A 26,479-nucleotide genomic window follows, 5' to 3' on the forward strand; every position below is an offset into this window, starting at 1 on the left:
CCCTTGCTGTTCAGACAATGTTTGGATTTTCTTTTTGAAATACTGTCTACTATTCACCAGGTCAGGGGAGGGGAAGAGGTTGTGCACCACTGCAGATTTCATCCCCTTGACTGACTGTTTTTTTCTGATTGATGTGACAGTAAGGCGTTTCTTAGGCACATTTTCAAAAATGGCTGATGGCAGGACAGGTTGGGGTTAGTCTGAATGTTAAATAGTAATAAGGTTTCATTGTGTATAGCACTGTAAGAGTAATAATCAAAGTACAGTGCTGTCATTTACACTCCCTTCATGTTATGTGTAAGTCACAGTTTCTCCTCTGGCTTATGCTTAAAATTTTTTTTTTTTGTCCATTTTCTTACTTTTTAATCTTTGATTGTCATTACTTATGTTGATATTGCTACTTATCTTTTATCTATATAGTAAAATGCTAATGTCTGTATCTTAGCACACGCGTGTGCATGGGAGGCAGCTAAAGGGTCTAACTGATAGTACAGAGGAACCTCTAGATACGATCACCTCTGTATACGAGAAATTCAAGATAAGAGGAAAGTATGAGCGAAAAATTCGGATCTAAATACGAGCATTGGCTCGCGTAACGAGCCACGAGCCAGGCTGTGGTTATGCGTGACGCGTTTCCCAATCCGCCTCAACTCGGGGATTCACCCAAGCTGACGCTGCCAGCCCGTCAGCTCACTCAGTGTTCCTTGTTCTCCTGTAGCGTGAGGATCTACGTGTTTGTGCGCTTGTGATTTCATTGTTTCGCTGTAGCAGTTCACCGTATAAGCGTATCCAAAAATATTGCGGACATGCAGACGGAGAATAGGAGACAATTGCCCTCAAGAGGAGTACTAGGGTGTTGCACTGTGTTAGCCATTATGAATGTAGAGAAAGCCAAGCAAAATGACACCTTTTATTGGCTAACTAAAAAGATTACAATATGCAAGCTTTGATTACATCTTGCCTGAAGAAGGGGCCTGACTGAGTTGCCTCAAAAGCTTGCATATTGTGATCTTTTAGTTAGCCAATAAAAGGTGTCATTTTGCTTGGCTTTTCTCTACTCTCAAGAGGAGAGAGAGAGAGAAGCGCGCGAGCGAGCAAGCAAGAGAGATAAGGAGAGAGAGAGGCGCACGAGCGAGCGAGCAAGAGAGATAAGGAGAGAGAGAGGCGAGCGAGCGAGCAAGAGAGATAAGGAGAGAGAGAGAGACGCGCACGAGAGAGTAGAACCATCAGCTCAGTTATGATCACATGACGCTCAGCAGACAAAGTGTATCCACACTTATTTATCAGTGTTATATGTTAGGAAAATTGATTTTTATGTTGATATTTTTGGGGGTGCAGAACGGATTAACTGGATTTCCATTATTTTCAATGGGGAAGTTTTGTTCTAGATACAAGAAATTCACTATACAAGCTCAGTGCTGGAACGAATTAAACTTGTATCTAGAGGTTCCACTGTAATTTCATGCAAGACCAGGGTCTGGTGGAGTGTGCTGACCTTTATTCTCGCTTTCCTGCAGACTGTTCATGGGAAGTTATGCCTGGCCCTGATGATGTCACTTCCTATTCCGTCCCTTTTGATGACATCACTTGTAGTCCCAAACCCATGGAGGAGGACCCTTCCAGTTCAGGCCTTTTTAATGACGTCACTTCAGGGTCTGAGCCTATGGAGGAAGATTCCTCCGGATCTGCCCCTGTTGACATCATATCCTGTTTTGGCCTTTAACACTAGAATTACCAAAGCCTATGAAAAAACTCATAGATCTGGCCCACCTTAAATCCATTCGCACCTCTTCGTCAGCGTCTTTTGTCCTGTAAATGTGCCAATAAAGACAAGCAGCAAGCAGCCTACTATTCCATCCCCCATACAGCTGCAGAACATACACAATGTTCTCCCAGCTCATGCCTCGATTATCTGGGAGTGAAGTGCTGGAGTTTTGGAAATCTCACCGTCACTTTATTATTTTTTTTTATACAGTTTTATTGAGTGTTCCTGCTCACACAGAATTAGTATGCCCCTTATGGTGTATGATGTCAAAAAAAAAAACACAGACGTAGGTATATATGATATTTTGAAGAAATCATTTTATGACCTGAATAGTACCAATCAGAAAACATCATCGCCCTAATGCAATATTATTTGAAAACGAACAGCATCAGATCGGGTGTGAATTTACGCTGGCACTGTTACTTAGAGTCAGATCAGGAGAGGCGGGGGTGGGGTGTTAGAGCGTGATCATTATTGAGAGAATAAAACTGAAAAATGCTAAATTTTACAAGTACCATAAATTTATACCCAATGTCTCATATATTTGTCTCTTTCTTTTTTTTCCTCCGTGCTGCAAGTACCGTCCTTCCTACATTTACGACGTGTGTACCTGTTGTGTAATAGAAACCACAGCATAGAGAAAAGTGTGCGCATTGCAACAGGTACACATGTCATAAATGTAGGAAGGACTGTCCTTGCGTGTGTGTGAACTGTGAACATTTGAATTTGATGATTGCATATAGCGCTGAACTGACCTCTCTATACTGTTCTTTCTTCTGCATTTCCTGGAGTACAAAAGAAACAGCATACAGCAACATGGGGGGCTGTCAAGATCGGAAGAAAAAAAAATGTGGTCACTGATTACAAGCGCAAGATGTTATGTGAATGAATATTAATATGAATAATGTTGCATCCATGCCACAATGTTTTCCGAAATGCACTATACAGGTCATAAAATGAATAATTCCAAATATCATATATATATCATCATATACCTATGTCTCTTTTTTTTTTGTCAGTACATCTTTGACATCATAGACCATAAGCTGCATACTAATTCAGTGTGAGCAGGAACACTCAATAAAACTGAATAAAAAAAAATCAAGTGATGGTGAGATACGAAGAAGGCAGATTCACCAGCGTTTGTGTGTCAGCTTTTATCCCTCCAGATCAGCAAATGTCCAGTTCCATTGCCTCAAAACACCACTCACATCTACAGTTATTCCCAGTTTCAAATAAAAACTATCAGCGTCAGATCCCTGGGTGGGGGAGTTAGTATGTATTCGTGATCGTTACTGAGAGAATAAAAGTGAAATTAAAACGGTAACTTTCACAAGTATTATAAAAGTACACCGTCTGTTACAGACGCAAACCAAGTGCATGTGTGTACTGTATAATATTAACAATAAGAGCAGCTCACTACTGAAAACAGCAAATATATGAGGCAGTCGGGATCGATCTGGGGACTCTTGATTACAAGTCAGCAAATCTTACCGCTACACTACGGAAGCTGTTGTAGTGTCCTTGAACCTTTTGTGAAAGTGTTTATTTGATCTTTGGACTTCAGGCTTTACACATTATATATTTTATGCCAACATTTTTTCATTTACTACTAAAACATGAAAAACGTTTCTGTTTTAACAATGTGTTTACATTGATTATTGTAGAAACGGAACACACATGAAATGCATATGTTCCAAATAACGATCTATTATTTCCACTCTGAAACTCCAGCACTTCACTCCCAAATAATCAATCAAGGCATGAGCTGGGAGAACATTGTGTACGTTCTGCAGCTGTATGGGTTGGGGGATGGAATAGTAGGCTGCTTGCTTCTTGTCTTTATTGGCACATTTACAGGACAAAAGACACTGACAGAGAGGTGCGAATGGATTTATGGTGGGCCGGATCTACAAGTTTTTTTGTAGGCTCTGGTATTTCTAGTGTTAAATGCATTTGCAAAATTTACACTATTTTCAGTCCACTAATGGGATTAATGCTATATACTCAAGGGGACTATCTCATCCAACATTGGCTGCTACAGCTCTGTGATGTCACATTGGCTTTGCAAAGCATCATTTAGCCATGGGAAAAAATATGTGCAAGACAGCCAGCATGGCAGATTTTCAGGAAAATATTCAGTGAATAAGGTTACCAGCAAACGCAGCTGATCAACAACTTTGGCAAATTTTGAAAGTCAACACCACTGATAAACAAATGGATTGCCACGTCAAAAAAACAGTGTTTAATATATACTATATTTTTTATAGTAAATAATACTGCAAGGCATTTTTAAAGCACAGGTTCATAGTTGGCACAAATTTCTTTTTGTTAGAACCCAAGCAGGACAGGTGACTTTCTTATAGTAATGCAGTGAATTAGAGGCTGGAACTGAATCAGCAGCCTTTTGATTTAAAGGACAGTTCATTAGCCACTACACTATACTGCCCACTGTCCCAGGAAGCCACGGCCTATATTTCAAAAAAGAACACAATGTTAGAATATATCGAGAGTAGGGTGCCAGTCCACATCAACCCAGTCAATACATTAGATAGATAAACTTTATTAATCCTAAAGGGAAATTAAGGTGCATACAGCAGCAGAAACATGAGAAAAAAACATATAGACTCACAGGACAAATACTACACTCACTCAATCGATCAATCAATAAATGTAATGTATATTGTTCAGAAACTGCAAAATTAACTTAAAGAGTAAAAGCATTTAGTTTGGAATTGCCTCATAGCAGCGGGAAGAAAAGACGCCCAGACGCAATTCTTAGCACACCATGGTGGAATTAGTCCGTGAATAAAAGTGCTCCAAAAGGGAGTGGATTTTAATGATGGCATTTACTTTGCCACCATAAGATATGATACAATAAGATGAGGTAAGATAAGACAAGAGAAGATAAGATAATATTCAGGCCAGTCACCCAGCTGTTCTTACCTAGAGAGCTGTGCTGACTGCACTGCAGTTGATTAAGGTATGTTTTTACTTTACAGTTCTTTTTCAATGTTATTTTATTTTACTTGGTTTCAAGCTGCTGCCCCCGCGACCCGACCTTGGATAAGCAGAAGAGGATGGATGGATGGTTTCATGTTCAAATAGTTAGAAAACATATCCTTTTTTACAATGTCTTCTTGTCTTTCCCGGGTGGCACCGGTTTTTGATGGGATTTTCACCACATTACTAAGACGTTTGTATGGTAATGTGTGACATCACCATTGCAATGGCTTAAAAAGTTAGCCTAAAGTATTTCCGAGCTGTTCTGAACTAGAAAATGTGTTTGGTTTTTGGTATTACAGACTTATGATTTGAACTTTAGATGTGATTTAGGGTTTTGTTTTTCAGTCTCCTGAAAGAGCAAACTAATTCCTACTTTATGAACTAGGCCTGTTTGCAACTCATGTTTCTTTTGGTCCCAATTTAAATTTGTCTGTTCAGCAGAACAGCAATATAGTGTCATGGTCTTCCTCCGAATTGCCACAGCTGCAAAGTGTGTCTGCTGTGCCTGCCACCATAGCTCTACTGATCACATTGCTTTGATAGATGGCTTTAGAACATGTCTGTAATTTCTTCACAATCCTCATGAAGAATGTGACGATTACTACTGCCGGTTATTTTTGGGTTCTCTGGTTCGATGAACTCTGAAAACAGAGCTGTCTTACAGGAGCTCACCTTCAAACCTGGACTTTTCTTAACAGAAACACTGAATCAGTCTGAAAAGACTGATAAATAACATAGATTTTATTCATTACTGAACTGTAATTTTGGTGAAATATTTGTTCTAATATGTATTATATTTTCCTTGCTTTGCTAGAATTAAGTATGAAAAAAGAATTAAATTCTGTTTGTGACTGTGGAGGCTGTGATGTGCAGTACGATGTGGGCAGAATGATAGAGACAGCTCAGGTGTTGTCATCAGGAAGCATTCCTCTATTCATTGCTTAAAGCTTGTCCCTGCACAAATAGTTAACAAAGTTCTCATTAATGCAAGCTTTAAGGAAGCTGCTTGTAATCTGGGCATTGTGAGTTCGTGGCTGACCACAGGCAGCTACAGCAGTGTAAAATGATGGACCATGTTGTGATGCCATGAAAATACATTTGGCGTAGTCGGCAGGATTTGCACTGTGGATGGCTGGAGCTTGGAGAAGGTGCTGCACAGTATGTTGGGAGCTGAGAGAGAGAGAGAGTGCTCAGCTGATGTCACTCTGCTTTGCATTGCTTACTGTCAGTCCCTGTGTGTACAGCCAAAAAGCTACCTAGTAATGACACATATTTTTAGTTTTTTCTTAGCTTAGATATTAGTGTATTACATCATCAAATAAGAGAATAATAGCTACTTTATTTCCATTAAGATCAATGCTGTGTATACTATCTGCTAATTAAGTTTAATAGAGAGAAAGCACACAGAGTTGATCTAAAATGAAGTCCTCAATTACTTGTCATTCTACTGCTTAGCATATCCTTCCGACTTTAAACTGAAAGTCCCTTATCACACTGGTTTTTGTTCTTCCTTCATACACAGATCCTGCTATACCTTAGAAGCCTGATCTGATATGTTTTATTTAATGATACACAGAGATATGAGAACATAGGCTATCTGCAGGCAGTCAGTTTTATTACAACACAATGTGCTAAAATTCTACCAAAATGAGACAGTTAATCCTGGCTCAATTCTAGGAATGTTGGCATGAAGTTTTGTTTTAAACATCTGACATGATAATGATGTTAAATTGGCAAGAAAAAAGTTTTAAACCTTGTAATATGGGACATCTGTTTCATCATCTTCTTCCCTCTCTGAAATTCTGTTTTGTTCAGCAACCACTTTATCAAGGAGACAGCGTAAACTTCCACTAAGTAACTGGGTACAACTGCGTCAGGGCTGCTGAGTCACCTAAAAACTATTTTTATCCTTGTACAGCTATGCTAATTACTTTCAGCTCCACCTTGCATTTGTCATACGACTGTGAATGAACTTTGGCGCTTCCTGAGAAATGCGTTAAAAGAAAACAGGATGCTAAAAGTTGCCTTGTACTGCTCATGACCTCTGTGTTGTGGAGCCCAAAACTAAATAAAGATGAATTGCAGCACAATTCTGGTTGGGTTGTCCAAACTGCTTTCCTATTCTGCTGTGGCAGGCTTTGCTCCAAATTATCACACTATATGGCAATGCACTGTCATCAAACAATACGAACAACATGCACACCTTGGTATCACATAAATGAGTGATAATGTAGCATGAAGGAGTTCCATCCATTTTTGTTATGCTTTTCTCCTATTCTGCATCACTGATAGCTAGCACAGATAAATTGCAGGGCACACTAATACTGGAAGAAGTAGGGTATTCACATAACCACATACCGTTTTTTTGGATTAAGAGAGGTAATTGGATTGAGGGGAAGACAGTTTTGGTGGTTTAGGTATGTACCGTATATACTCACATATAAGTAGGGTCTTGCCCCTTCCTATCTCACATCCGTTTTTCAGACGAATTGAAGTTTGTTGCAGCAGCACAGTTAACAATTTCTTTTGCTACTTCAATGACGTTTAATTTAAAACCATCTTCATATTTTCTTCTGATCGAACGCTCTGTCATAGATAACGGATGCTCTTACAATAAAAGTGTATGAAGGTGTGAGATACAAAAAACACAAATCACTGCAAACGTCGCTTCGGAATAGTTTGGGTATTACCAGGTGGTCACATAGGCATGATAGTGAGAGAGAGGGAGAGGTTAGGAGCACACACTGCTACAGCACATTGCCGCACCCACATAGAAAAAAAAGGCAGTGTGCTCCGTGGTTACACTCTCTCAGGTGGGCATTAGCATATCATAATCTCTTGGACCAATAGCGTGACTTTTCCGCATTCGATTTATACGGTTGACATTATAGAATACCAGAAATTATACTATAAAATCAAGTGACAACTTATCCGTGGGAGAACTTATCCGCAAGTATATACGGTAGTTAAGATTTTCCCTGGGTGCCTACCAAAATGGGAGAAGACCTAGGGGCACCCAAGACATAGTAGAAAGATTATATCTTTCAGCAGCCCTGGAAGTGTCTGGTAGAGTCTAAGAAGGTGTTTGGGATTGTTGCTGAGCTAACATTTCAGGTTCCCTGGTCCATCCTACTCTGCATAATGCCACCATAACTCTTAACAGGTAAAGGCTTTTCCTGCTACGGCTCTAGTCATACAGTGCTGTCTTTTTACCACTTGATAGCAACATACTGGAACTATCTACTTTTCTGTGCCATAGTCATTGAGAGCAGTTTGTTAAAGCACCACTGCTTCCTCATCTGCAAAGGAACAAATGAGACTTTTCAGCTGAAACTCTTAACAATTGCTTTTTTGTCTTATCTAGCTATGGATATAATGGAAAATAAAAAGAAAATTAAATTACATTTTTTATGAAGTTAACACTAAATAGTTCTTCAAACATTGGGACACCCTGTTAAAAAGTGTTCCTAGTTTAAATAAATGTTTTCTGCTACCTTGGTATGGGTTCTTTGAGTCTTCATGTGTCAGAGATAGGGGCAGACTTAACATATAAGCCCCTAAAAGACCTAATTACCAACAAATGTTATGCATCAACTGGTGATTATTATTTATGTTTCCTGGATTTATTAACAAAAAAACTAAATGAAAGTGCATGTTTTAACGCTTGTTTGAATGCATTGAAATGAAATTTCACATACTGACTTGTGGCAAAGGTGGCATCCTTTGACAACTGCCACATATAAAGTCACTGAGCTGTTCTGTACCACCCATTCTACTGCCAGTGTTTGTTAATGAAAGTTGCATGGCCATGTGATTGATTTTATACACCTATTGTATAAGAATGACCTTGTGATGCCTTTATCGAGATAAGATTTGATTGTTCAATACATATATGACATACACAAAGTATTATTAATCTTTAAAGAATCTAAACTTTAAATCTAAAAAACACTCCGTTTTTATACAAAAAGAAATGGCCACTCATTATAATTATGAATTACTATCCTCTTGTGCAAATTAAAACAGATCTACTAGTACTACGTTTTCTACTACCATTACTACTACTACTACTATTACTACTTCTTCTACTCTCTTGTTATCTACTTCATTTTAATGAGAAGGTTGTTCTTGTTTGCCTTGAGTAAGAATATGAAGCTGTGGAGTGGTCTTCGACAAGGTGGCACACATATCATCTTTGACATCAAATCTATTTCAACTTTTCGTTTGATTAATTTTTATCTGACCCTCGTGGACACCCTGAAACCCATCCATGGACTCACTAGGGGTCTACGGGCATCAGGTTAAGAACCCCTGTTTTAGGCTGAGCACCACAAGGTCACAGTTTCATATCCACTGCACACTCTGAGTCAGCTATTTAAACTATCCATCCATCCATTATCCAACCCGCTATATCCTAACACAGGGTCAAGGGGGTCTGCTGGAGCCAATCCCAGCCAACACAGGGCACAAGGCAGGAAACAAACCCCGGGCAGGGCGCCAGCCCACCGCAGGCTATTTAAACTATTTGTGCTTTAACATTATTATGAAAAGAAACATATTTTTCCTATTTCATAATGAAATATTTAGGTAAAGTGCTTTGGGATGGTTTTCACCATTAAAGACATAGTGCACACAAGGAGGAATAGAAGAATAATATACTTTAAAGAAAAAATGAAAAGGGAATCAAAACTGCTTCAAAAAGAAGAAATACATTTAAAGTATTCTCATTGTTGAAATTTTAAACAACAGATGAAAGCAAATACTGGTAACACTAGGTCATCTCTGTATGCTTAATAGGCAGAAATAGAAACCAGCAAAGAAGGTCTGCTTAGCAACACAATACACTGGGGTGGGCTTGAGATTTGCTGCTAGAGTAGATCTACAGACAAGGAGAGAGAAGGTCTGACATCATCGATAAAATCCATAAGATATAACACAACGTTGTTTTAGAAGAAGTTCCCAAAGTATTTACAGAAGTAATGATTGAGGGTATGTGAGTGTAAATATGCTAGCATATTTCAGTGGTTGTGGAACATTAGGCACAATCTGTCTGGGACTGAGCACCAGTTCATTAGATAAAACACTCACATATTCACTCAAATGGAATCACCACTGAACCAACCTGCATGAGCACCTGGGGAAAAGTTCATATGAAAATGGGGGAATATGCCATTGGCCAATGTTTCACAAGCACTAACAATGTAATGGATGGTCTCATCATATTTTTTACATAGACAATACAAACTATCTTCTTTTGGTCGTTTGAGGATTTGTCTTGTATATTATTTAGTTTTCACTGCCTGATCATGGATGGTGAAAATACTGGCTTCAACTGACGGCATGATAGTGTGATGGCTTGCCCTATTATTATTATTATTATTATTACTATTATTATTATTATTATTATTTAGTATTTCCTTTCTCTTTTTTAGTTCAGTTTTATGCTTTAATTGCTTTGTGTAGGATTTCATTTTAACGAAATGTAAATTTTAGTATAGCAAACATTTTTTTGACCAAAAATGGCCACCGAAGATAATAATGAGATGCAAAACTATACTTTCACTACAGTAAGTCCCTGGAACCCTGCAACTGGCTCTCTTTTTCTTGTTAGACCAAAAGAAAGTGAGAGTCTGTTGTGAAATTTCCAGTCTTGGCCAGTCTCAGCAGGGCTAGGTGAGAGTATAGGCTTAACATCATACAGGCATGGCTGAATTTTGAGTCAGTGCTCCACCGAGAGTCCGCGTGGGTAGTTGTGTTGTGTGCGAATATTGTACTGTTTGAGTTTTATAGTGCTTCTCAAAGTTTTCTTTGCAATGAACAAAAAAAAAAGCAAGAAACAGCATCAGTTTACCCTAAAAAAAGTTATATCTAACATTTAATTTTCATTCTGTATTGATACCTGCATTTCTATAAAAAAAAGTTACGTACAGTATAATGACTCATTTTCCAATAAAATATTTTTTGCAGTTTAAGAAGCACTTTTTTTTGTACAAGTATTGTCAATGGTTGAGTTGCACGAGAGACAAGAAGGTTAGTCCAGGTTTTCAAGGAAAATACAGTTACTTTACTACTATATAGAGAAGGTAAGTACAGTCTCAAGACTTCATTCAAAATAGGAGCTGTTCCTTCAGCACTCAAGACAGGTGCCACAACATGCGCAGTTGTCCTGCTTTAGTTCCCATCTTCCCACCAGCGGCTCAGAATCACTTCTGTAGCAGACCAGAAGAGCGCAAGGAAGAGCAGGTCAAAGCCCAGTGTTCAATACTCTAAATATCGTGTGACAAGCATGTTATACAGTAAGTCTACAGAGGACAACCAATTGTTTTGCTCTCAGTTTACTGTTTACGAGGTGCAGCAGAGAAGCAACGTGCTGTCATTGTGCTGCTGCCATTAGAGATGGCGAATCGTTGATGACTTTGGTCACCATAGTATATGTATTTTCCCCATATTTATTATAACGAAATTTCCATCCTGACAAAATCTTTTTATGGTCCTATGAATTTTGTTACCACGGGATTCCACATATATATATATATACAGTACTGTATATACAGAACCCTACATTTTCTGTACACTGTGTTATAAATTTAAATGGTACATTTGTCACTTTTACCTATTAATGAAAAATAATGACAAAGTGAAAATGTTTTCAAAAAAGGTTCTTTACATTTATTAAAAAGCAAAAACTATAATCTCTCATTCATGTAAATATTCAGACTACTTCCTGTGGCTATCACAGTTGTATTCAGGTGCATCTTTTATGCTTTAATTCTCCTTGAGATGTGCCTTGAACTTCATTGGAGTTCATCTGTAGCAAGCTGAATTGATTGGACAAGAATGTCCCACAATTCCCGCAACCAAGCAATGAAGTTCAAGGATCTTTCTGTAGATCTCAATGATCCAACTGTGGTGAGGCATAGTCCGGAGCAAGGGTATAAAACCATTTCCAAAACTCTGAGTGTTCCTAGGAGCACAGGGGCCTCAATAATTGTAAAATGGAAGAACTTTAGAACAGCCAAGGTTCCTCCTAGAACCGGAAGTCCAGCCAAGCTGAATAACCAGGTAAGAAAGGCCTTGGTGAGGGAGGTGACAAAAAACTCAATGGTCACTCTAGTAATGTTTCAGAAGTCTGAAGTGTGAGAACCTGTCAGAAGAAAAAACATCTCAGCAGCCCTCTATCAATCAGGCGAGTGTGGAGAGTGGCTAACCCCTGCATAGAGGTTCCCAAACAGCATTTATAGGACTCTGAGAACATGAGGAAAAAGATGGTTTGGTCTGATGAGACATAAATTGAACTCTTTTGTCAGAGCTCCAAGTTCTATATCTGGTGAACACCAGGCACTAATCATCACCTGCCTAATACCATCACTATGGTAAGGCATGGTGGTGGCAGCATCATGCTATTGTGGGTGCTTCACAGCAGCAGTGATGAGTAGACTTGATGGTAGGATGAATATAGCCCAATACAGAGAGATCCTGCTCCAGAGTTGGTACAACCTCAGACTGGGGTAACATTTTCACCTTTCAGCACCACAATAACCCAAGATATACAGCCAAAGAAGTACTGTAGTGACTTCAGGAGAAGTCTCTGACTGTCCTCGAGTGGCCCAGATTTAAACTACTTGGAACATCTGTAGATAAACCTCAACATGGCAGTTTACAGACACTTCACATCTAATCTAACATACCTTGGAGGATCTGCCAGGAAGACTGTGATATACTGCCCAAGTTCAGGTGGGAAAAGCTTGTACAGACTTACTCCAAGAAGACTCAAAGCTGTAATTCCTGGCAAAGTGGCTTCTACTAAGCAGTCAATTAAGGGTCGGAATACATACGTGAATGAGACATTTCAGTTTTTGATTTTTAATAAATTTGGAAACCTTTCAAAGAACATGTTTTTGCTTTGTCATTATGACCTATTGAGAGTAAATTGATGATCAAAAAGTTCAAAATTTAAAATGAAATCTAAAATGGAATAAAGTGTGCAGAACGTTCAGGAGTCTGAATACTTCCTGAATCCAATGTGCATTAACAAAAGTATTAGTCTAAATATTAAGTTTGATTTTTCAAAGAATTTATATGTTTTTTGTGAAGGACTGTGCAGGAATTGTTCCAGCCTTGCTCATATCATATAAAGGCTCCAGCTGCCCCATGACTTTGCTCTGGATACGCGGGTTTGGATGATGGATAAATGGATGGGTTTCAATGTTTTTGTCATCCCTTTTCATGATTTGTCTACTTTCACGTTAATGTCTGTCTTTCAGAAACTGAGTTTCTGGATAGAATAACTGAAAGAAGAAGTGCTCAATCTGAATTAGATTCATCCATTTTGTTTCTTTTTCTATACTTTGCCTTTTTGAGGTTCATCTATGCAATACAATTTTCTTGGACATTTTGTATCCCACCTTTCTCATGTATCACCTTCCCGGGGCTTATTTTTCCTCATTCATTTAGAATGCTGTCTTTAAACCATCTTATACTGTATTTAAATGTCTATGTGTGGAAGTGTGTGTGTCTCTCTGGCCCGGAAGTGAGAGGTGGAGTCAGGGTAAGGACTCCACCTTCGAGGAAGCAGAAAACTCGCTTAGCCGGTAATACAGAAGTGAGGCCAGCATGTCAGCAAAACAAAACCTCAGAAGAAAGGCAAAGTCGCTTAGCCACTAACATCAGCAAAACGGTATCCCTTTTATTTTTCCTCCTGCTTCTAACGCACAAGCTATGCGAGCACGTTGGCAAAACAAATCCTAATAGGACAGAGATACCCACAGTAGTTCCTTTCAATTACCTGACATCTCTAAATTTCTGTTTTTTTCTGATGGTTTTAATGGGAATAGGTTTCTAGGACCCTGGGCTTTTTAAAGCATGGGCTTACACAGCTAGTTAACTGAATAATAGCCACCTCATACCCCATAAACCTCCATTTATTATCTCTTTAAACTTTAATATTTTTCCTGTATTGCTTCTATAAAGCCTTCACATTCCTCTACATTTGTTTCTATCTGCTGTTTTATTATTTTTGTGTTTATTTCACTCCTGACTTCTCCAGTTTCCTTTTATTCTCATTTTTCTCTAAGGTTTCTGTATATTGTCTTTTTTGTCAAATAATTCCATTGCTTTTTTTTTTTTACCTCTACGTTCTTTTCATTACTTTCTTAATATTTCCTGCCTAGTCTGGATACTTAATTATTTTTCTTCTGTATCAAAAACGGCATTCTTATTTCTGTGAAGCTTATTTCTTCTTCGTTTAATGATAGTGTGGACATGAAAACAATCTCTTCAGATTTATATGTTTTAGCGTGGACGACAGTAAGACCTGGACACTACAAATATCGAGGAACATTTTGAACAAAATTAAATAAACAAATTATGAAATGTGACAAATAAATAAAAGCAATGATATTTGAGCATAAATAATTAAATGTTAGGAAATACTTTCTCTGTATTTTTATGTAATAGTCTCTTCATGTGTTTATTTAGTTATTACAGTGATTCTTCACTGAAATACAGTGATCCCTTGCTATATCGCGCTTCGACTTTCGCGGCTTCACTCCATCGCAGATTTTAAATGTAAGCATATCTAAATATATATTACAGATTTTTCACTGGTTCGCGTTTTCTGCGGACAATGGGTCTTTTAATTTATGGTACATGCTTCCTCAGTTTGTTTGCCCAGTTGATTTCATACAAGGGACACTATTGGCAGATGGCTGAGAAGCTACCCAATCAGAGCATTATTACGTATTAAATAAAACTCCTCAATGATATACGATATGCTTCCCATGCGGTGCTTTGTACACTTAAAAGCTCTAGCAGCACGTATTGATTTTTGATTGTTTGCTTTTCTCTGTCTCTCTCACTGTCTCTGACATTCTCTGCTCCTGATGGAGGGGGTGGTAGCAGAGTGACTGTTTGCCTAGAGGATATGGACGCTCCTCTCAAAAATGCCGAAAGACTACCTTCACATTGCTCTCTTTTTCTTGCAACCGCTTTATCGCGGTGCTTCGCATACTTAAAAGCCCAACAGCTCGTATTGATTTTTGATTGTTTGCTTTTCTCTGTCTGTCTCTCTCTCTCTCTCTGACATTCTCTCTGACATTCTCTAAAGGGTGTTCTTTCATGTCTAGAGGGCTCTAATAATGTTAAAAAAACGTATTTAGAAGGTAAACAGGTTTTCTATGTTCTAACTGTGAAAATATTAGATTCATAAATAAAGAATCCTACTTCGTGGAAATTCATTTATTGCGGTAGAGTCTGGAACGGATTAACCGCGATAAATGAGGGTTTACTGTATAACTGTCCGGAGAATATTTATAAACAGTGTGGGAGAGTTTATAAGGGCTTAAAATATATAAAAATAACCATACAAACATATGGTTTCTACTTCACGGATTTTCACCTATCGCGGGGGGTACTGGAACGCAACCCCCATGATAAAGGAGGGATTACTGTACACCTTGAAATGAAAATTGTCATTTGCACCCATCAGAACTGAGAGGGTGGGCTCTAGCAAGTCCTGTGTTTTGATTGGTGTTTTGATAGCCGTCAATTGCTACTTTTTTAAGCAGACCCTACATGTCAGATGCAGACTCCTGAGATGATTAATTCAGGGCTTCTTGAATTAAGGATGCAGCTGCTTTTTGCAGTTATTCTGACCAAAACATTTTTTGCATTCATGTCTGCCTCAAAGACAAACAACCGCAACTTTCAGCCTGCGCTTTGCTTGCCTTGGGAATCCTGTGACTCATAGTCTTGTGCCAATTTATTACTGTGAGTGTTGTTCCCCTCTACTGACCAGGGACAGGGGCAGCACTTTAATTACATGATGGACTCCATGCCAGAGTTCTGCCTTGTGGATGCTAGTGTGCCTGCATTCCCTTGATTTGGATTTAAGGCCCCAGCTTTTCAATATAGGTTTTCATTTTGAGTTTAAGGACAACACAGTTCATTGCATTCTTTGTGTCCTCTACATGTTAAAATGTGTTGCTTCCTTTATTTCACTGTCTCTCTTGTGTTGCCCCGTCTGTTGTCTTTCTGGGGCGGCCTGGGCACACACATAGTGCACATCACCATCTTACGGTGCTCATTGTCACATAGGACATGATAACTACAGTACATTTTGCTCATCCACTCTGTGTTTCTGTTTCAGTATTAGAGACTTGCATGGCCCTGCTCTTGTTCTTTAGCACTTTTATTTTGTGCCAGTATTCTCTGTCCTGACCAGGGCCCCCAGATACAACTTATTGGCTAAAACTCATCAATTCTGTGAAGAAGAAAGAAATGTGCACATCTCCAGAAGGCTCTGAAGATCATCTTTGAATTAGTACATAAATTATGTATGTAGAGCAAACAGTGTAAAGCATTGCATTTTATGCTGTTTGCTTTTCAGAGATTAATGCTGTGCCTTCTGATTTTAGGATTTAAGTAGTCACGATTCTGAAGAAGCAAAATCAACAGCTTTGTTCTCTGAGCCTTCTGAAGAAGAAAAGATAACTAAACAAACATAAAGCAATTGCATTGGTGGCTACCTTTTAAATACTAATCTGTGTTAAGCTGTGGGTCCTGTTGTAGACAGAATGGACAGCAAATCCGTGCCCATTTTTGAAAAATTAGAGAAAAGAAATTATTTGCAGTTCACACAGTTGGTACTGTGTCCAACTTTCAGGCACTTTCCCATATCGGAGAGCTTTCTGTTTGTTGTTTTCGTGTTTTCTTCATATGGGTTAAGCAGTTTTGAAAATGGATCAATGGGACATGTGACTCTGACAAAAAAAAAAAAGTTTAAGAGAGGTTTTGCAATATATACACACACTATGATATGCAAAAAAATTAGGAAAACGAACGCCAACATTGGGTGCTGACATGTAGCTTTGAAAAGTGCATGTGCTGCTTGGATTCTCAGAAGGTCACAGTGTGGCAAAGAGGTGTGAACAGCAGTTTAGGAAATTTGAAACTTTTAAAGTGAAAGTATTTCTTACAATTTTTAAAGGCAGTATATAACTTAGTCACGTGTGTGTGAGCCTTATGGTGTTGTTTTAACTCTATTATTTCAAAATATTAAAAAAAAACTGTTCTATGAAAATGCCACCCTTACTGTGCCACCAGGGGCGATCATCTCATAGCCTCACCCCACATGCCAGTCTTGGTAATCTTTCAGGATTTGCATTAACTGTTCCTTTCTTCACCGTTGAGCTTGTTTTTTATGTCATGACTACATTTAAACAATTACAAATTCCCATCATGGCAGCAGCTTTTGATCACATATTACCACAGTGCAAATCATGATAAAACTAGTAAAGTGAAGTAAAAAGTAGTAGTATAACAGGATAAGTTTTGCTACTTGTTAAATCAAGAGTCAAGATGTATCCATCTTTTCTTTTTTTGTTTCAGATTCTGGTTAGCAGAGTGACTCTTTTATTAAATATATTGCCTAGCAGGTGCAGTTATTCCCCAGTTTGGTGTCTAGAGCATTTTTTTGTGCAGACCTGTGGTTCCCTCAAAGATGTAACATTGAACTGCCTTCCCTGTTCTTCACACCCCTTGACATATGTGGAGCAGTCGTCTGTCCTGCTCGCCAATCTTCCTGGTCTATTGTGACTCATTTTCACATTGGATCTTCCTTCTCAAATGTGTCTATAGTTTTTAACTTCTGGTTCCAATTTGAATAGAATGAAAATCAGCCTGTGAGGAATCCAATATACTCCGTAATCCGATTAAGGGTACTACTGTGTCTTAAATGAAGTTTTATTTAATTTTTTCATAGACATTCCTTCTTGTGTAAAAAACATTTTGGTGTCATTTCTGGGATTTTTATACTGAAAGAATTCAATCCTTCAGTTATTTACTTTATTGGAGCCTATCTACAATAGTAGAATTTTATTTAATGATTATTTTGGAATCCATTTTGTTTTCATAATAAATGCAGCCATTTTGTGGATTCTGTTGTCATGATGCAGGTCCTGGTTGCTAGGGGGGTGGTCTCTAGGGTCATGACATTATTCAGGGATCATTGGTGAAGGGTTAAAAGGTCATCACGATGGCCATTTTGTATTTGTGATTTGGATAAAATTAAATGATTTGCAATTTTATTTTTTATCTCTTTGTTTTGAAATTATTTTATTCTTACCATTGATTTTTTTTTTTTTTTTTTGCAATTTGGTTTTGATCACTCTGCTTTTAGGCTGCCAGATCTGACCTTTGTTTTATTTTTTGATTCCGTTCTTACTGCTGATCCTTACTCTACCTTTTTTTGACTGCTAAGTTCAGCCATTACATAATCTCAGATCAAATATAACTCACCCTGAGAGAGGATAAAGGTTTTTTGCTTTAAAGAAATTATGGGAGAGGTAGATGATTAGTGACACCAGGTAGCTGAAGTCAACTCAGATCTTTAAGACAATATTTTTCTTGTGGTAGTTTGTCTACCATGAGAAATAAATATCTCCGAAGGAAAAAAAGGGGCATAGAATTGACTAGAAATGAGCCAAACTCATGCGAGAGTCTAAAGGAAAAAAATGTCATTTTTGCAGTTTTGGTAATCAGGTATATTGCATGGTATTAAAATAAAACTACAGGTTGTTTTGGTGGATGGGAAAATGATTGCTAGTGAATGTTTGGAATATATAACCCCATCACTACAGTTAAAAGTTGGGTTATTCCATAAAGAAATGTTAACTTTTTTTGTAATTCCATCCTTAATTTCACATCTGATTTTGGGTCTCCATTGGCTATGCAAGCATCACCCCATTATTGATTGGGAAATAAAGACATACAAGGTTTGAGTAAGAAATGTAAGGAGGAATGTCTTGATGTTCAGTTACAGCCCTTGATCCTATTTGTTCAAATAAACCTCATTAAAATGGAGTCCTCTGATTTTCAGCATGTCTTCAGTAACAGCATTGCGATTATGACTGTGCTATTAACTTATTAGCTCAAGCACCCCTTCCAAATGGTAAAATATATGCACTAATTCATCGAGCAACCCAAGCAATGGAGGAACACATTATTGATCACTTACAGAATGGATTTATTATTATGTCTTATAGTTCGTTGGGAGCAGACCTTGACACCTTAATAACATTCCAGAAGACCTTGCATTGATTATAAAGAACTGAATGAGATAACTGTCCAGAACAATTATCCTCTTTCATTTCTTTCATCTCTGCTTAATCAAATAACAGGCTCCACAATCTTATTCCAGTTAGATCTCAGTTATGTGTACAATTTAATCAGAATTAGAGATAGAAATTGATGGAATACTGGTTTTAACACTATTACTGGGCATTATGAATACTGTGTGATGCCCTATGGTCTTGCCAATGCTCTTGTTGTTTTTTCTTGTTGCTGTTAATTATGTATTCAGGGATGTTCTGGGTATATTTGTCTTAGTATATATCAATGAAATCTCAAAAGAACTGGAAACTCTTAAACAACATAAGCAGGAAATACTGCATCATTTTAGATTTAGATTGAGATTCAGATTCCTTTTATTGTCATTACACTTAGTACATTAAATTGCTGCAATCCTAAGGTGTATTCATATATAATGGACATAATTAAATTATAATGCAGTACAATATAATACAATACATTATCGTACTTAGGTATAATGCACATATGAATTGAGTGCAATAATAGAAATAATTAAATAGTAAACATGTACTTGTAGTGCAATAGTGACTGTTGTTATACTGTATTGGTCATCGTCAACCATTGTAAGTCTTTAGCAGTATTCAGTTCTCGTATGGCTCTGGGGTAGAAACTGTTCTTAAATCTGTTTGTCCGCCATTGGTTGGACCTGAACTGCCTACTAGAGAGCAGCAAACCAAACGGGTTATGTTCTTGGTGGGAAAAGACTTTCATGATGTTGGCTGCTCTTTGGAGACAGCGAGAGCTGAAGAGTTCCTCTGAAGAGAGCAGTGTACAGCCAATAATTTTCTGGACAGAGTTCATAATCCTCTGAAGGGCACTCCAGTCTGCCTATGAGCTGCTGGCATACCACATAGAAATGCAGTATGGCACTCTCAATGGAAAAGCAGTAAAAGGACACCAGCAGCTTCTCCTTCATGTTGTTTTGTCTGAGGATAGTCTCTGCTGTGTCCTCTTAACTGCCACTGTGGTGTTTATGGCCCAGGATAGTTCTTCTGGAATGTGTATACCTTGAAGGCAGGAACTCTTTCCACACAGTCTTCATTGATGTGTATTGGGTTGTGGTTTGTATTGTACCTCTGGAAATCTAGCATAATTTCTTTTGTTTTCGTAGAGTTCACGGCAAGGTTGTTCTCATTGCACCATGCAGTTAATCTTTGGACATCATCCATAAAGGCTGTCACGTCTCCTACTGAGATGAGTCCAATTACAGTCGTGTCATCTGCGAACTACATGATGGTATTCATGGAATGAGAGGGAACACAGTAATAGGTATAAAGTGCATATAGTAGTGGGCTCAACACACAGCCTTATGGGATGCCGGTGTTGAGTGTGAGGGTGGATGAGAAGTAGGGGCCTAATCTAACCATCAGAGGGCAATTAGTGAAAAAATCTTTGATCCTGTGACTGACAGATTGTGAAAGTCCTAAGCCAGTGAGCTTTGTGACCAGTCTATCTGGGATAACTGTGCTAAAAGCTGAGCTGAAGTCTATGAAGAGCATCCTCACATAGCTCTCCTAGAGCTAATTACCTTTTGGTAAAATTACAGAAATGTGAATTTCATACTCATCGAGTATTATTTTTGAAAGTTCTATTTCATAAAGTGATTACACACAGATCACAGGTGTCAGCAATTTTAAATTGGAAGGCACCTGACAGGCATATTCAACATTTTGTAGGAATTGCCAATAACGACAGAATGTTTTTTAGAAAATGTAGTTTGGTTATCTCCCCTATCTCGTCTCCCGTCTTTCTTTCCCAGGATTTTTTTTTATAACAGAGAGACTTTATAATTAATTAGTGAGACCCCTTCTACAATACTGTGTGCAGTTGTCACCATGGTAATAGTAGTAGTAGTAGTTGAATTGTTATATTTACAAAGTATCGTGAAATTCTTAGTTGCATGTCTGATCACACAACACACTGTCATTCTAGGGTACCATAATAAACAAAATACTCACATTTCATCTCATTTTCTCAAACCACTTTTTCTGGTGAGGGTCACGGTGGCAACAGGTTACCCCAGATCTTCCTGTCCCCAGCTACAGATTCCACCTTTTCTTGGATAATTCCCAAAGCAGCGACGAGAGATATCATTTCCTTACTGGACCATCACCTTCGATGGTAGTGAAATTCCCAGATCTAAGTCATCTGAGCCTTTAGAATGGTTCTCAGTGCTCCTTATGATGGTATAAAGTGGAAATCGGTGTACCCTGCCAAGAATATGGTTACCGGGACCCATCCCTGGAGCCAGGGCTGGAAGTGGCAATCACCAGGGGCCTCATGTATAACACTGTGCTAAGAACTCGCACTATAATATGGTGTAAGCACAAAAGCCGAAATGTGCTTATGCACAGAAAAATCCAGATGCAGGAATCTTCAACTTCCACGTTCTTCTGCTACATAAATCCCGATCAGCGTGAAAAGTAACGCTCGTGCACGTGCTTTATGTAACGCCCCAACTCCTCCAAGAATTACGCCTCTTTGAATATGCAAATCAATATAAATCGCCCTTAAGCGCAGCCTTCTGTGAAAAGATGGGGAAAGCATGGGGGAAAATATAAGAATTTCAGCGAATACCAAGTGGAGGCAAAGGAAAAACATACTATTTGTTTAATTAAACCGTGGTATAATCAAAAAAAGGAAGCTGATCGAGTGACATAGCGTGTTGGAGAAACTTGAAAGCTCACGTTCACAAAATCGCACAGCGCCGGAAATAAAAAAGAAGTCACATATCAAAGTCGCAGTGAAAAGGTGAGTTGTAGCCCACTGTCTGAGTGTCATATGAAAGCTTATTAGGGTACAGAAAAAAAAAGGCACACAGTGGGGAAAAAGCACGAATGTCAACTTCAATCTCGACATTTCCACTTTAATCATGTAGTTTATTTTGTCATTAAAATAGAACATCATAAACTTCATCTTAAAATCGTTTAATTAACAAGTTTCTCAAATCACATCATAATTAAAGTATAGCACGTTACATGCTTTGTTTTGTGTGTGATCTTCTATATGCTCTATGTGTGTGAATCACTACGTGCTTCTTAAACAGGCTCTCTTCCTCCAACAGAAAAGAGAATCCATTACATTCATATTACAGCTCTCTGAATAACTGCTGAGATGTATATGTGATATCATTTTCATGATGATAGTTAAAGCACGTTATTAAACATGGGTTTCACGGCTGCAGTGATAGTGTGCGACCTTTGATGAAATTATTTATTGCAGCAGTACTCATGGGCGGCTCTATGTCCAATAGAGAAAGTCCAATGTCAATTTGTTATCTTATGCACGGTGGATCGCCACACAATCAGCTCAGTAATAGACGTTAAGCCATCTGTAAGCTTAGAGCGCCGATTCTTCAAAACGTTTAAGGAACATTGAAATATCTTCGTAGTACATGTTTAATTATTCTATCCTTCATGCCAGTCCCAGTGAAGAATATAGATTATTTAAATGAAGTTAAAGTTTTATCTGTATAATATAATAAACATATTTTGCTGCATTTCATCTAAAAATGATATTGTCATCATATGTAAATACACGCTTTATAAAGTGGCGCAGGTTGTGCAATATTTTAACTGTAGTGCAAGTTTACAGTGAGGTAATTGTATTTATAAGTACAAGCAGTTCTACAATGAGCACTTGATTGAGTGTGTTTAAAGTTCTTGGGATTAAACTGTTTCTGAACCGCGAGGCCCGTACAGGAATGGCTTTATAACGTTTTGCCGTGGCTGAGACAGCGTGTTCTTGAAGCTGCATACCAATACAGTGATATAAATACTCTGAGTGCTGCCGTGAGAGTAATATGGAAAAAGATGATCCACTGTGGCAACTCCTAATGGGAGCAGCTGAAAGAAGAAGAAGGTGCAGTTAGAGTAACAATGCTAAAGCAGTTATGGTATTTGGAATACTATGGCTATTCCCTGGACCATTATATTGTTACAAGTTAATTACAATCAGATGCATTACACTAATAAACAATATGAGGTTAGTTTCAGTTAATTTATAAAGCCGCGTCAGGAAAATAGGGAGTAACCACACAGGAACAGTAGCACCGCTTTGACGCTGGGTGCCGCCAGTTTGCAAAACCGTGCTGAGAACTTGCGTACGACAAGGTATGAGGTACCGTGGAAAAGTGCGTGGCTTTACGCCAAGTGTAGGTTTTATACATCGCGATTTGAACGTGGAAAAGTTCTTACGCAACATTTCTGTGCATACGCACCGTTTATACATGAGGCCCCTGGTGGTTAAACAAACTAAATAACCCACCTGGGCTCAGCTTGAAACGGCAATGTGGAGCCATCTTATGGCTTACCAAGTGCAAAATGAAGGGTTAGGTTCTGGTGCAATGCCAGATTAGTGGCAAGCATAGTCAGGAAGAACCTAGATGAACTTAGCCCTTAACTATAATATATTAAATGTAATTTTTAAACAATAGTTAATGTATACACATACAATGGATCAATCATAAACCTTCCAATTGGAGCCTCAGAGAGGTATTTTATTTGCTGATATTGTAAGTGGAATATTCTATAAGATTAGCATTGGTGTTTTAAAATAGGTTAATTATGTTTATGGTACAAAATGGCAAAATAACTGCAGAAATAGAATATGAAAATGTCATCTTACTGTATTTTACAGAAATTTATACAAAATTAAATTAACTCAATGTGAAACAGTTTTCATTACAAGGCAGCCATTCAATGATAACTTTCTCACCTCACACTCTTTATCACAATCATCAAGCTTAATCTCTAAAGGCCTTCTGGCCATTTTAATATGTATGAATGACTATTCCTTTCTGGGCTCTCTCTCATTTTTACCACTTGATCAAACTTCATGCCTTTGGATTCTGATAAGAAACCCACACAATCTTAATGAGAATATTCAAATTCCAGTTGAGGGAAATCCAAATGCAACATCAAAAATGGGGACAAGTGATATTTAGTTCACTGCCTTTATTAATGTGTGTTAGAATTCAATATGAAAGATGTTAACATGTTTAAGGTAATTTCCTCTAGTGGCCAATAAGCTGTTAAAACAGTTGTTTTATTATTTAAATTAACCCCTTTATTTCTTGCTTGTAAGAACATGTCAGCTGTAAAATATCGCCTCGTGAATGTATAATACAGACAAGGTTCTATATAAAACACAACTTGTCTCACTGAGAGCTACCAAGAATCCTCTAATTTGTTGCTGTTTTACTTTTACCCCTAGCCTGTACAGTAAGAATTCCACTGCACTTGACCATTATGACTGTATGTTGGAGATGATGGTCATTAGCGTGGGATACCCAGGGATCTATCATGTCTCTCTTTTTCCCCTAACCTTATTCATCACATTTTAACCACAACTCCAATATATTCCATCTACTGCAGTTCTCTAATGACAACCTAACATAGACTGCATCGCCAATGTAGATGTAAAGGAGTACAGAAAGATGTGGAGGACTTTCTTATATGGAACAGGGCTAAACATTAAAATAAAATGGGGATTTGAATTGTACCTGAAAGCAGTTAGGAATTGCTGCACATCTGTAAATGTCTAAAGAGTAGACAAGTCAGAGTAAAGGCTCAGACATGTGGGTCGTCTAATGTGTGTGACAAGCTTCTGTCAGTGTATTCTTCTATTCTCTGGTCTACTAGTGGAGCAACTTCAGGCAACTTTACAGACTGATATGAAAACCCAGATGTAGTAGTGGACTGACTCAAGACTCGAGGAAGGCAGTGGGAGAGGTAGTGTAGATAGCCAAAGGCATCATTAACTAAGCCTCATTGTTCACATATTCTCATCTTTAGGCTTATAGCAAGTGTGCATGACTAGTAATAATTTATTTATGGCACCAAAGAGTATTGACCTGCTGCATGTTTGTTAGATTTGGAGTTGACTATTTTGTTGTCCTAAGACACTTTTAGCCATCTTGTTCCATCATCAGGTTGCGTATTGCCAGGAACATCTGTATTGAGTCATTTTTGTAGGGACACTATTTATTTTAATTGTACCCTGAATATAATATGTGTATACTTTGGGGTGTTACACTTTGGTATAGACCAATGTGTACTTTATTTTCAGAGTTGAAAATAAATTCACTTGAGGCATAAATAAAGTGACATGTATTATTTTATCTTATTATAAGTCTGAAGGCCCTGAGCATATCCAGGAACCAATGGGCACAAGGTAGGACCACAGCCTAAAAAAGGTGCCAGTCCATAGTTGGGCCCATCTACACACTCCAACATGGGGCCAATTTAGAACTTCCAGTCAACCTAATCAGCACAATTTGGGTATGTGGGAGGAACTACGCTGAGAAACTCCTACATAGGGAGAACTTGCAAACAGATGGTAACCATACACAAGATTTGAACAGAGGATGATGGGAACTGGGAGGCAGCAGTGATATCCCCTACACCACCATGTTTGTATTAGTTTTGTATTGTCTTCTTTTAAAATCTTTTACAGTCTGTGAACAGCTGAAAGGAAATGAGTCACAGCTTGTCCTTGGAGTTCATTAAAGGAGTTAAAGGCATCGACCTTCATTATGGACTTTACGTTCTGCTTTTCAAATCTCTGGATCAACAAATACTGTTAAATGAAGCAAGCTGTAAAGGAAACACTGAGAGTCCCAGATCCTTGCAACTACCGTCAAAATACTAACACTTGTGTAGCTCTCAGAATATTAAACCAGATGGCACCGAGTCCTAAAAAATGCAGCTGAAAAAATAAATAAGCCGACCACAGGGAGAGAGGAATCTGCTGATCAGAAATAAAACATAAAGATATGTTGTATAATCAGCTATATTATGAAGATGATGATTGAAAAGCATGACTCAGCATTAAGAAATGCTCCCTGGTGGAAGAGAGCACTGCTACCATGACGACTACGAGTACACACACATGTTGCCAGCCAATGATATGATTAGAAAGCAATTACCTTCCTTTGCACCATCGATCTATGTCATAGAGCATTAGATGTTATTAGAGTCCAATTTAGCACTCTTAATACAAAATTAATCTGGAGCTTGTATAGTGAAGCTTTGACTGGAAAGTCTTTCTTTCTTCTTGCCCATGAATGAGTGTTATTCTTTCTTCACTTATATGACTTCCCTTTTCAATTGGTCTCCATATTGTTTAGTGTGGTGGACATATTTTATTCATTTTTTTAAATATCACCCTGTTTGCCACTTTTCAATTGGACCACCATTAGAACCCAGCATGGAGAATCAGGTCGGCTTGGATTCATTAACTGTTAAAATATGTAACTATGTTTTTCAACTAATCTCTTAGACACATCCATAGGATGGTTCTTGTTGTTTTTCTCTGTGCCTATGTGGGAAAATTTAAACTGTACAGATCAGCATGGTGGGCAGTGCGTAGGTGTCATCTTAGTTAATTTTTGGTTCAGAGATTTGTGAGTCTGTTTCTATGGACCCATAATGAGGTAGGAGAAAAATGGCAGCACGTCAGTTTTGACCACCATTCTTCACGCCACCGTGATGTCATTTGGTGAAGGGTTGGTACTGAAGGACATTACTAGCTGTTCACTTGTGGGATTGTGATAAGCCA

The sequence above is a fragment of the Polypterus senegalus genome, chromosome 6, assembly GCF_016835505.1.
Source record: "Polypterus senegalus isolate Bchr_013 chromosome 6, ASM1683550v1, whole genome shotgun sequence".
Classification (NCBI taxonomy): Eukaryota; Metazoa; Chordata; class Cladistia; order Polypteriformes; family Polypteridae; genus Polypterus; species Polypterus senegalus.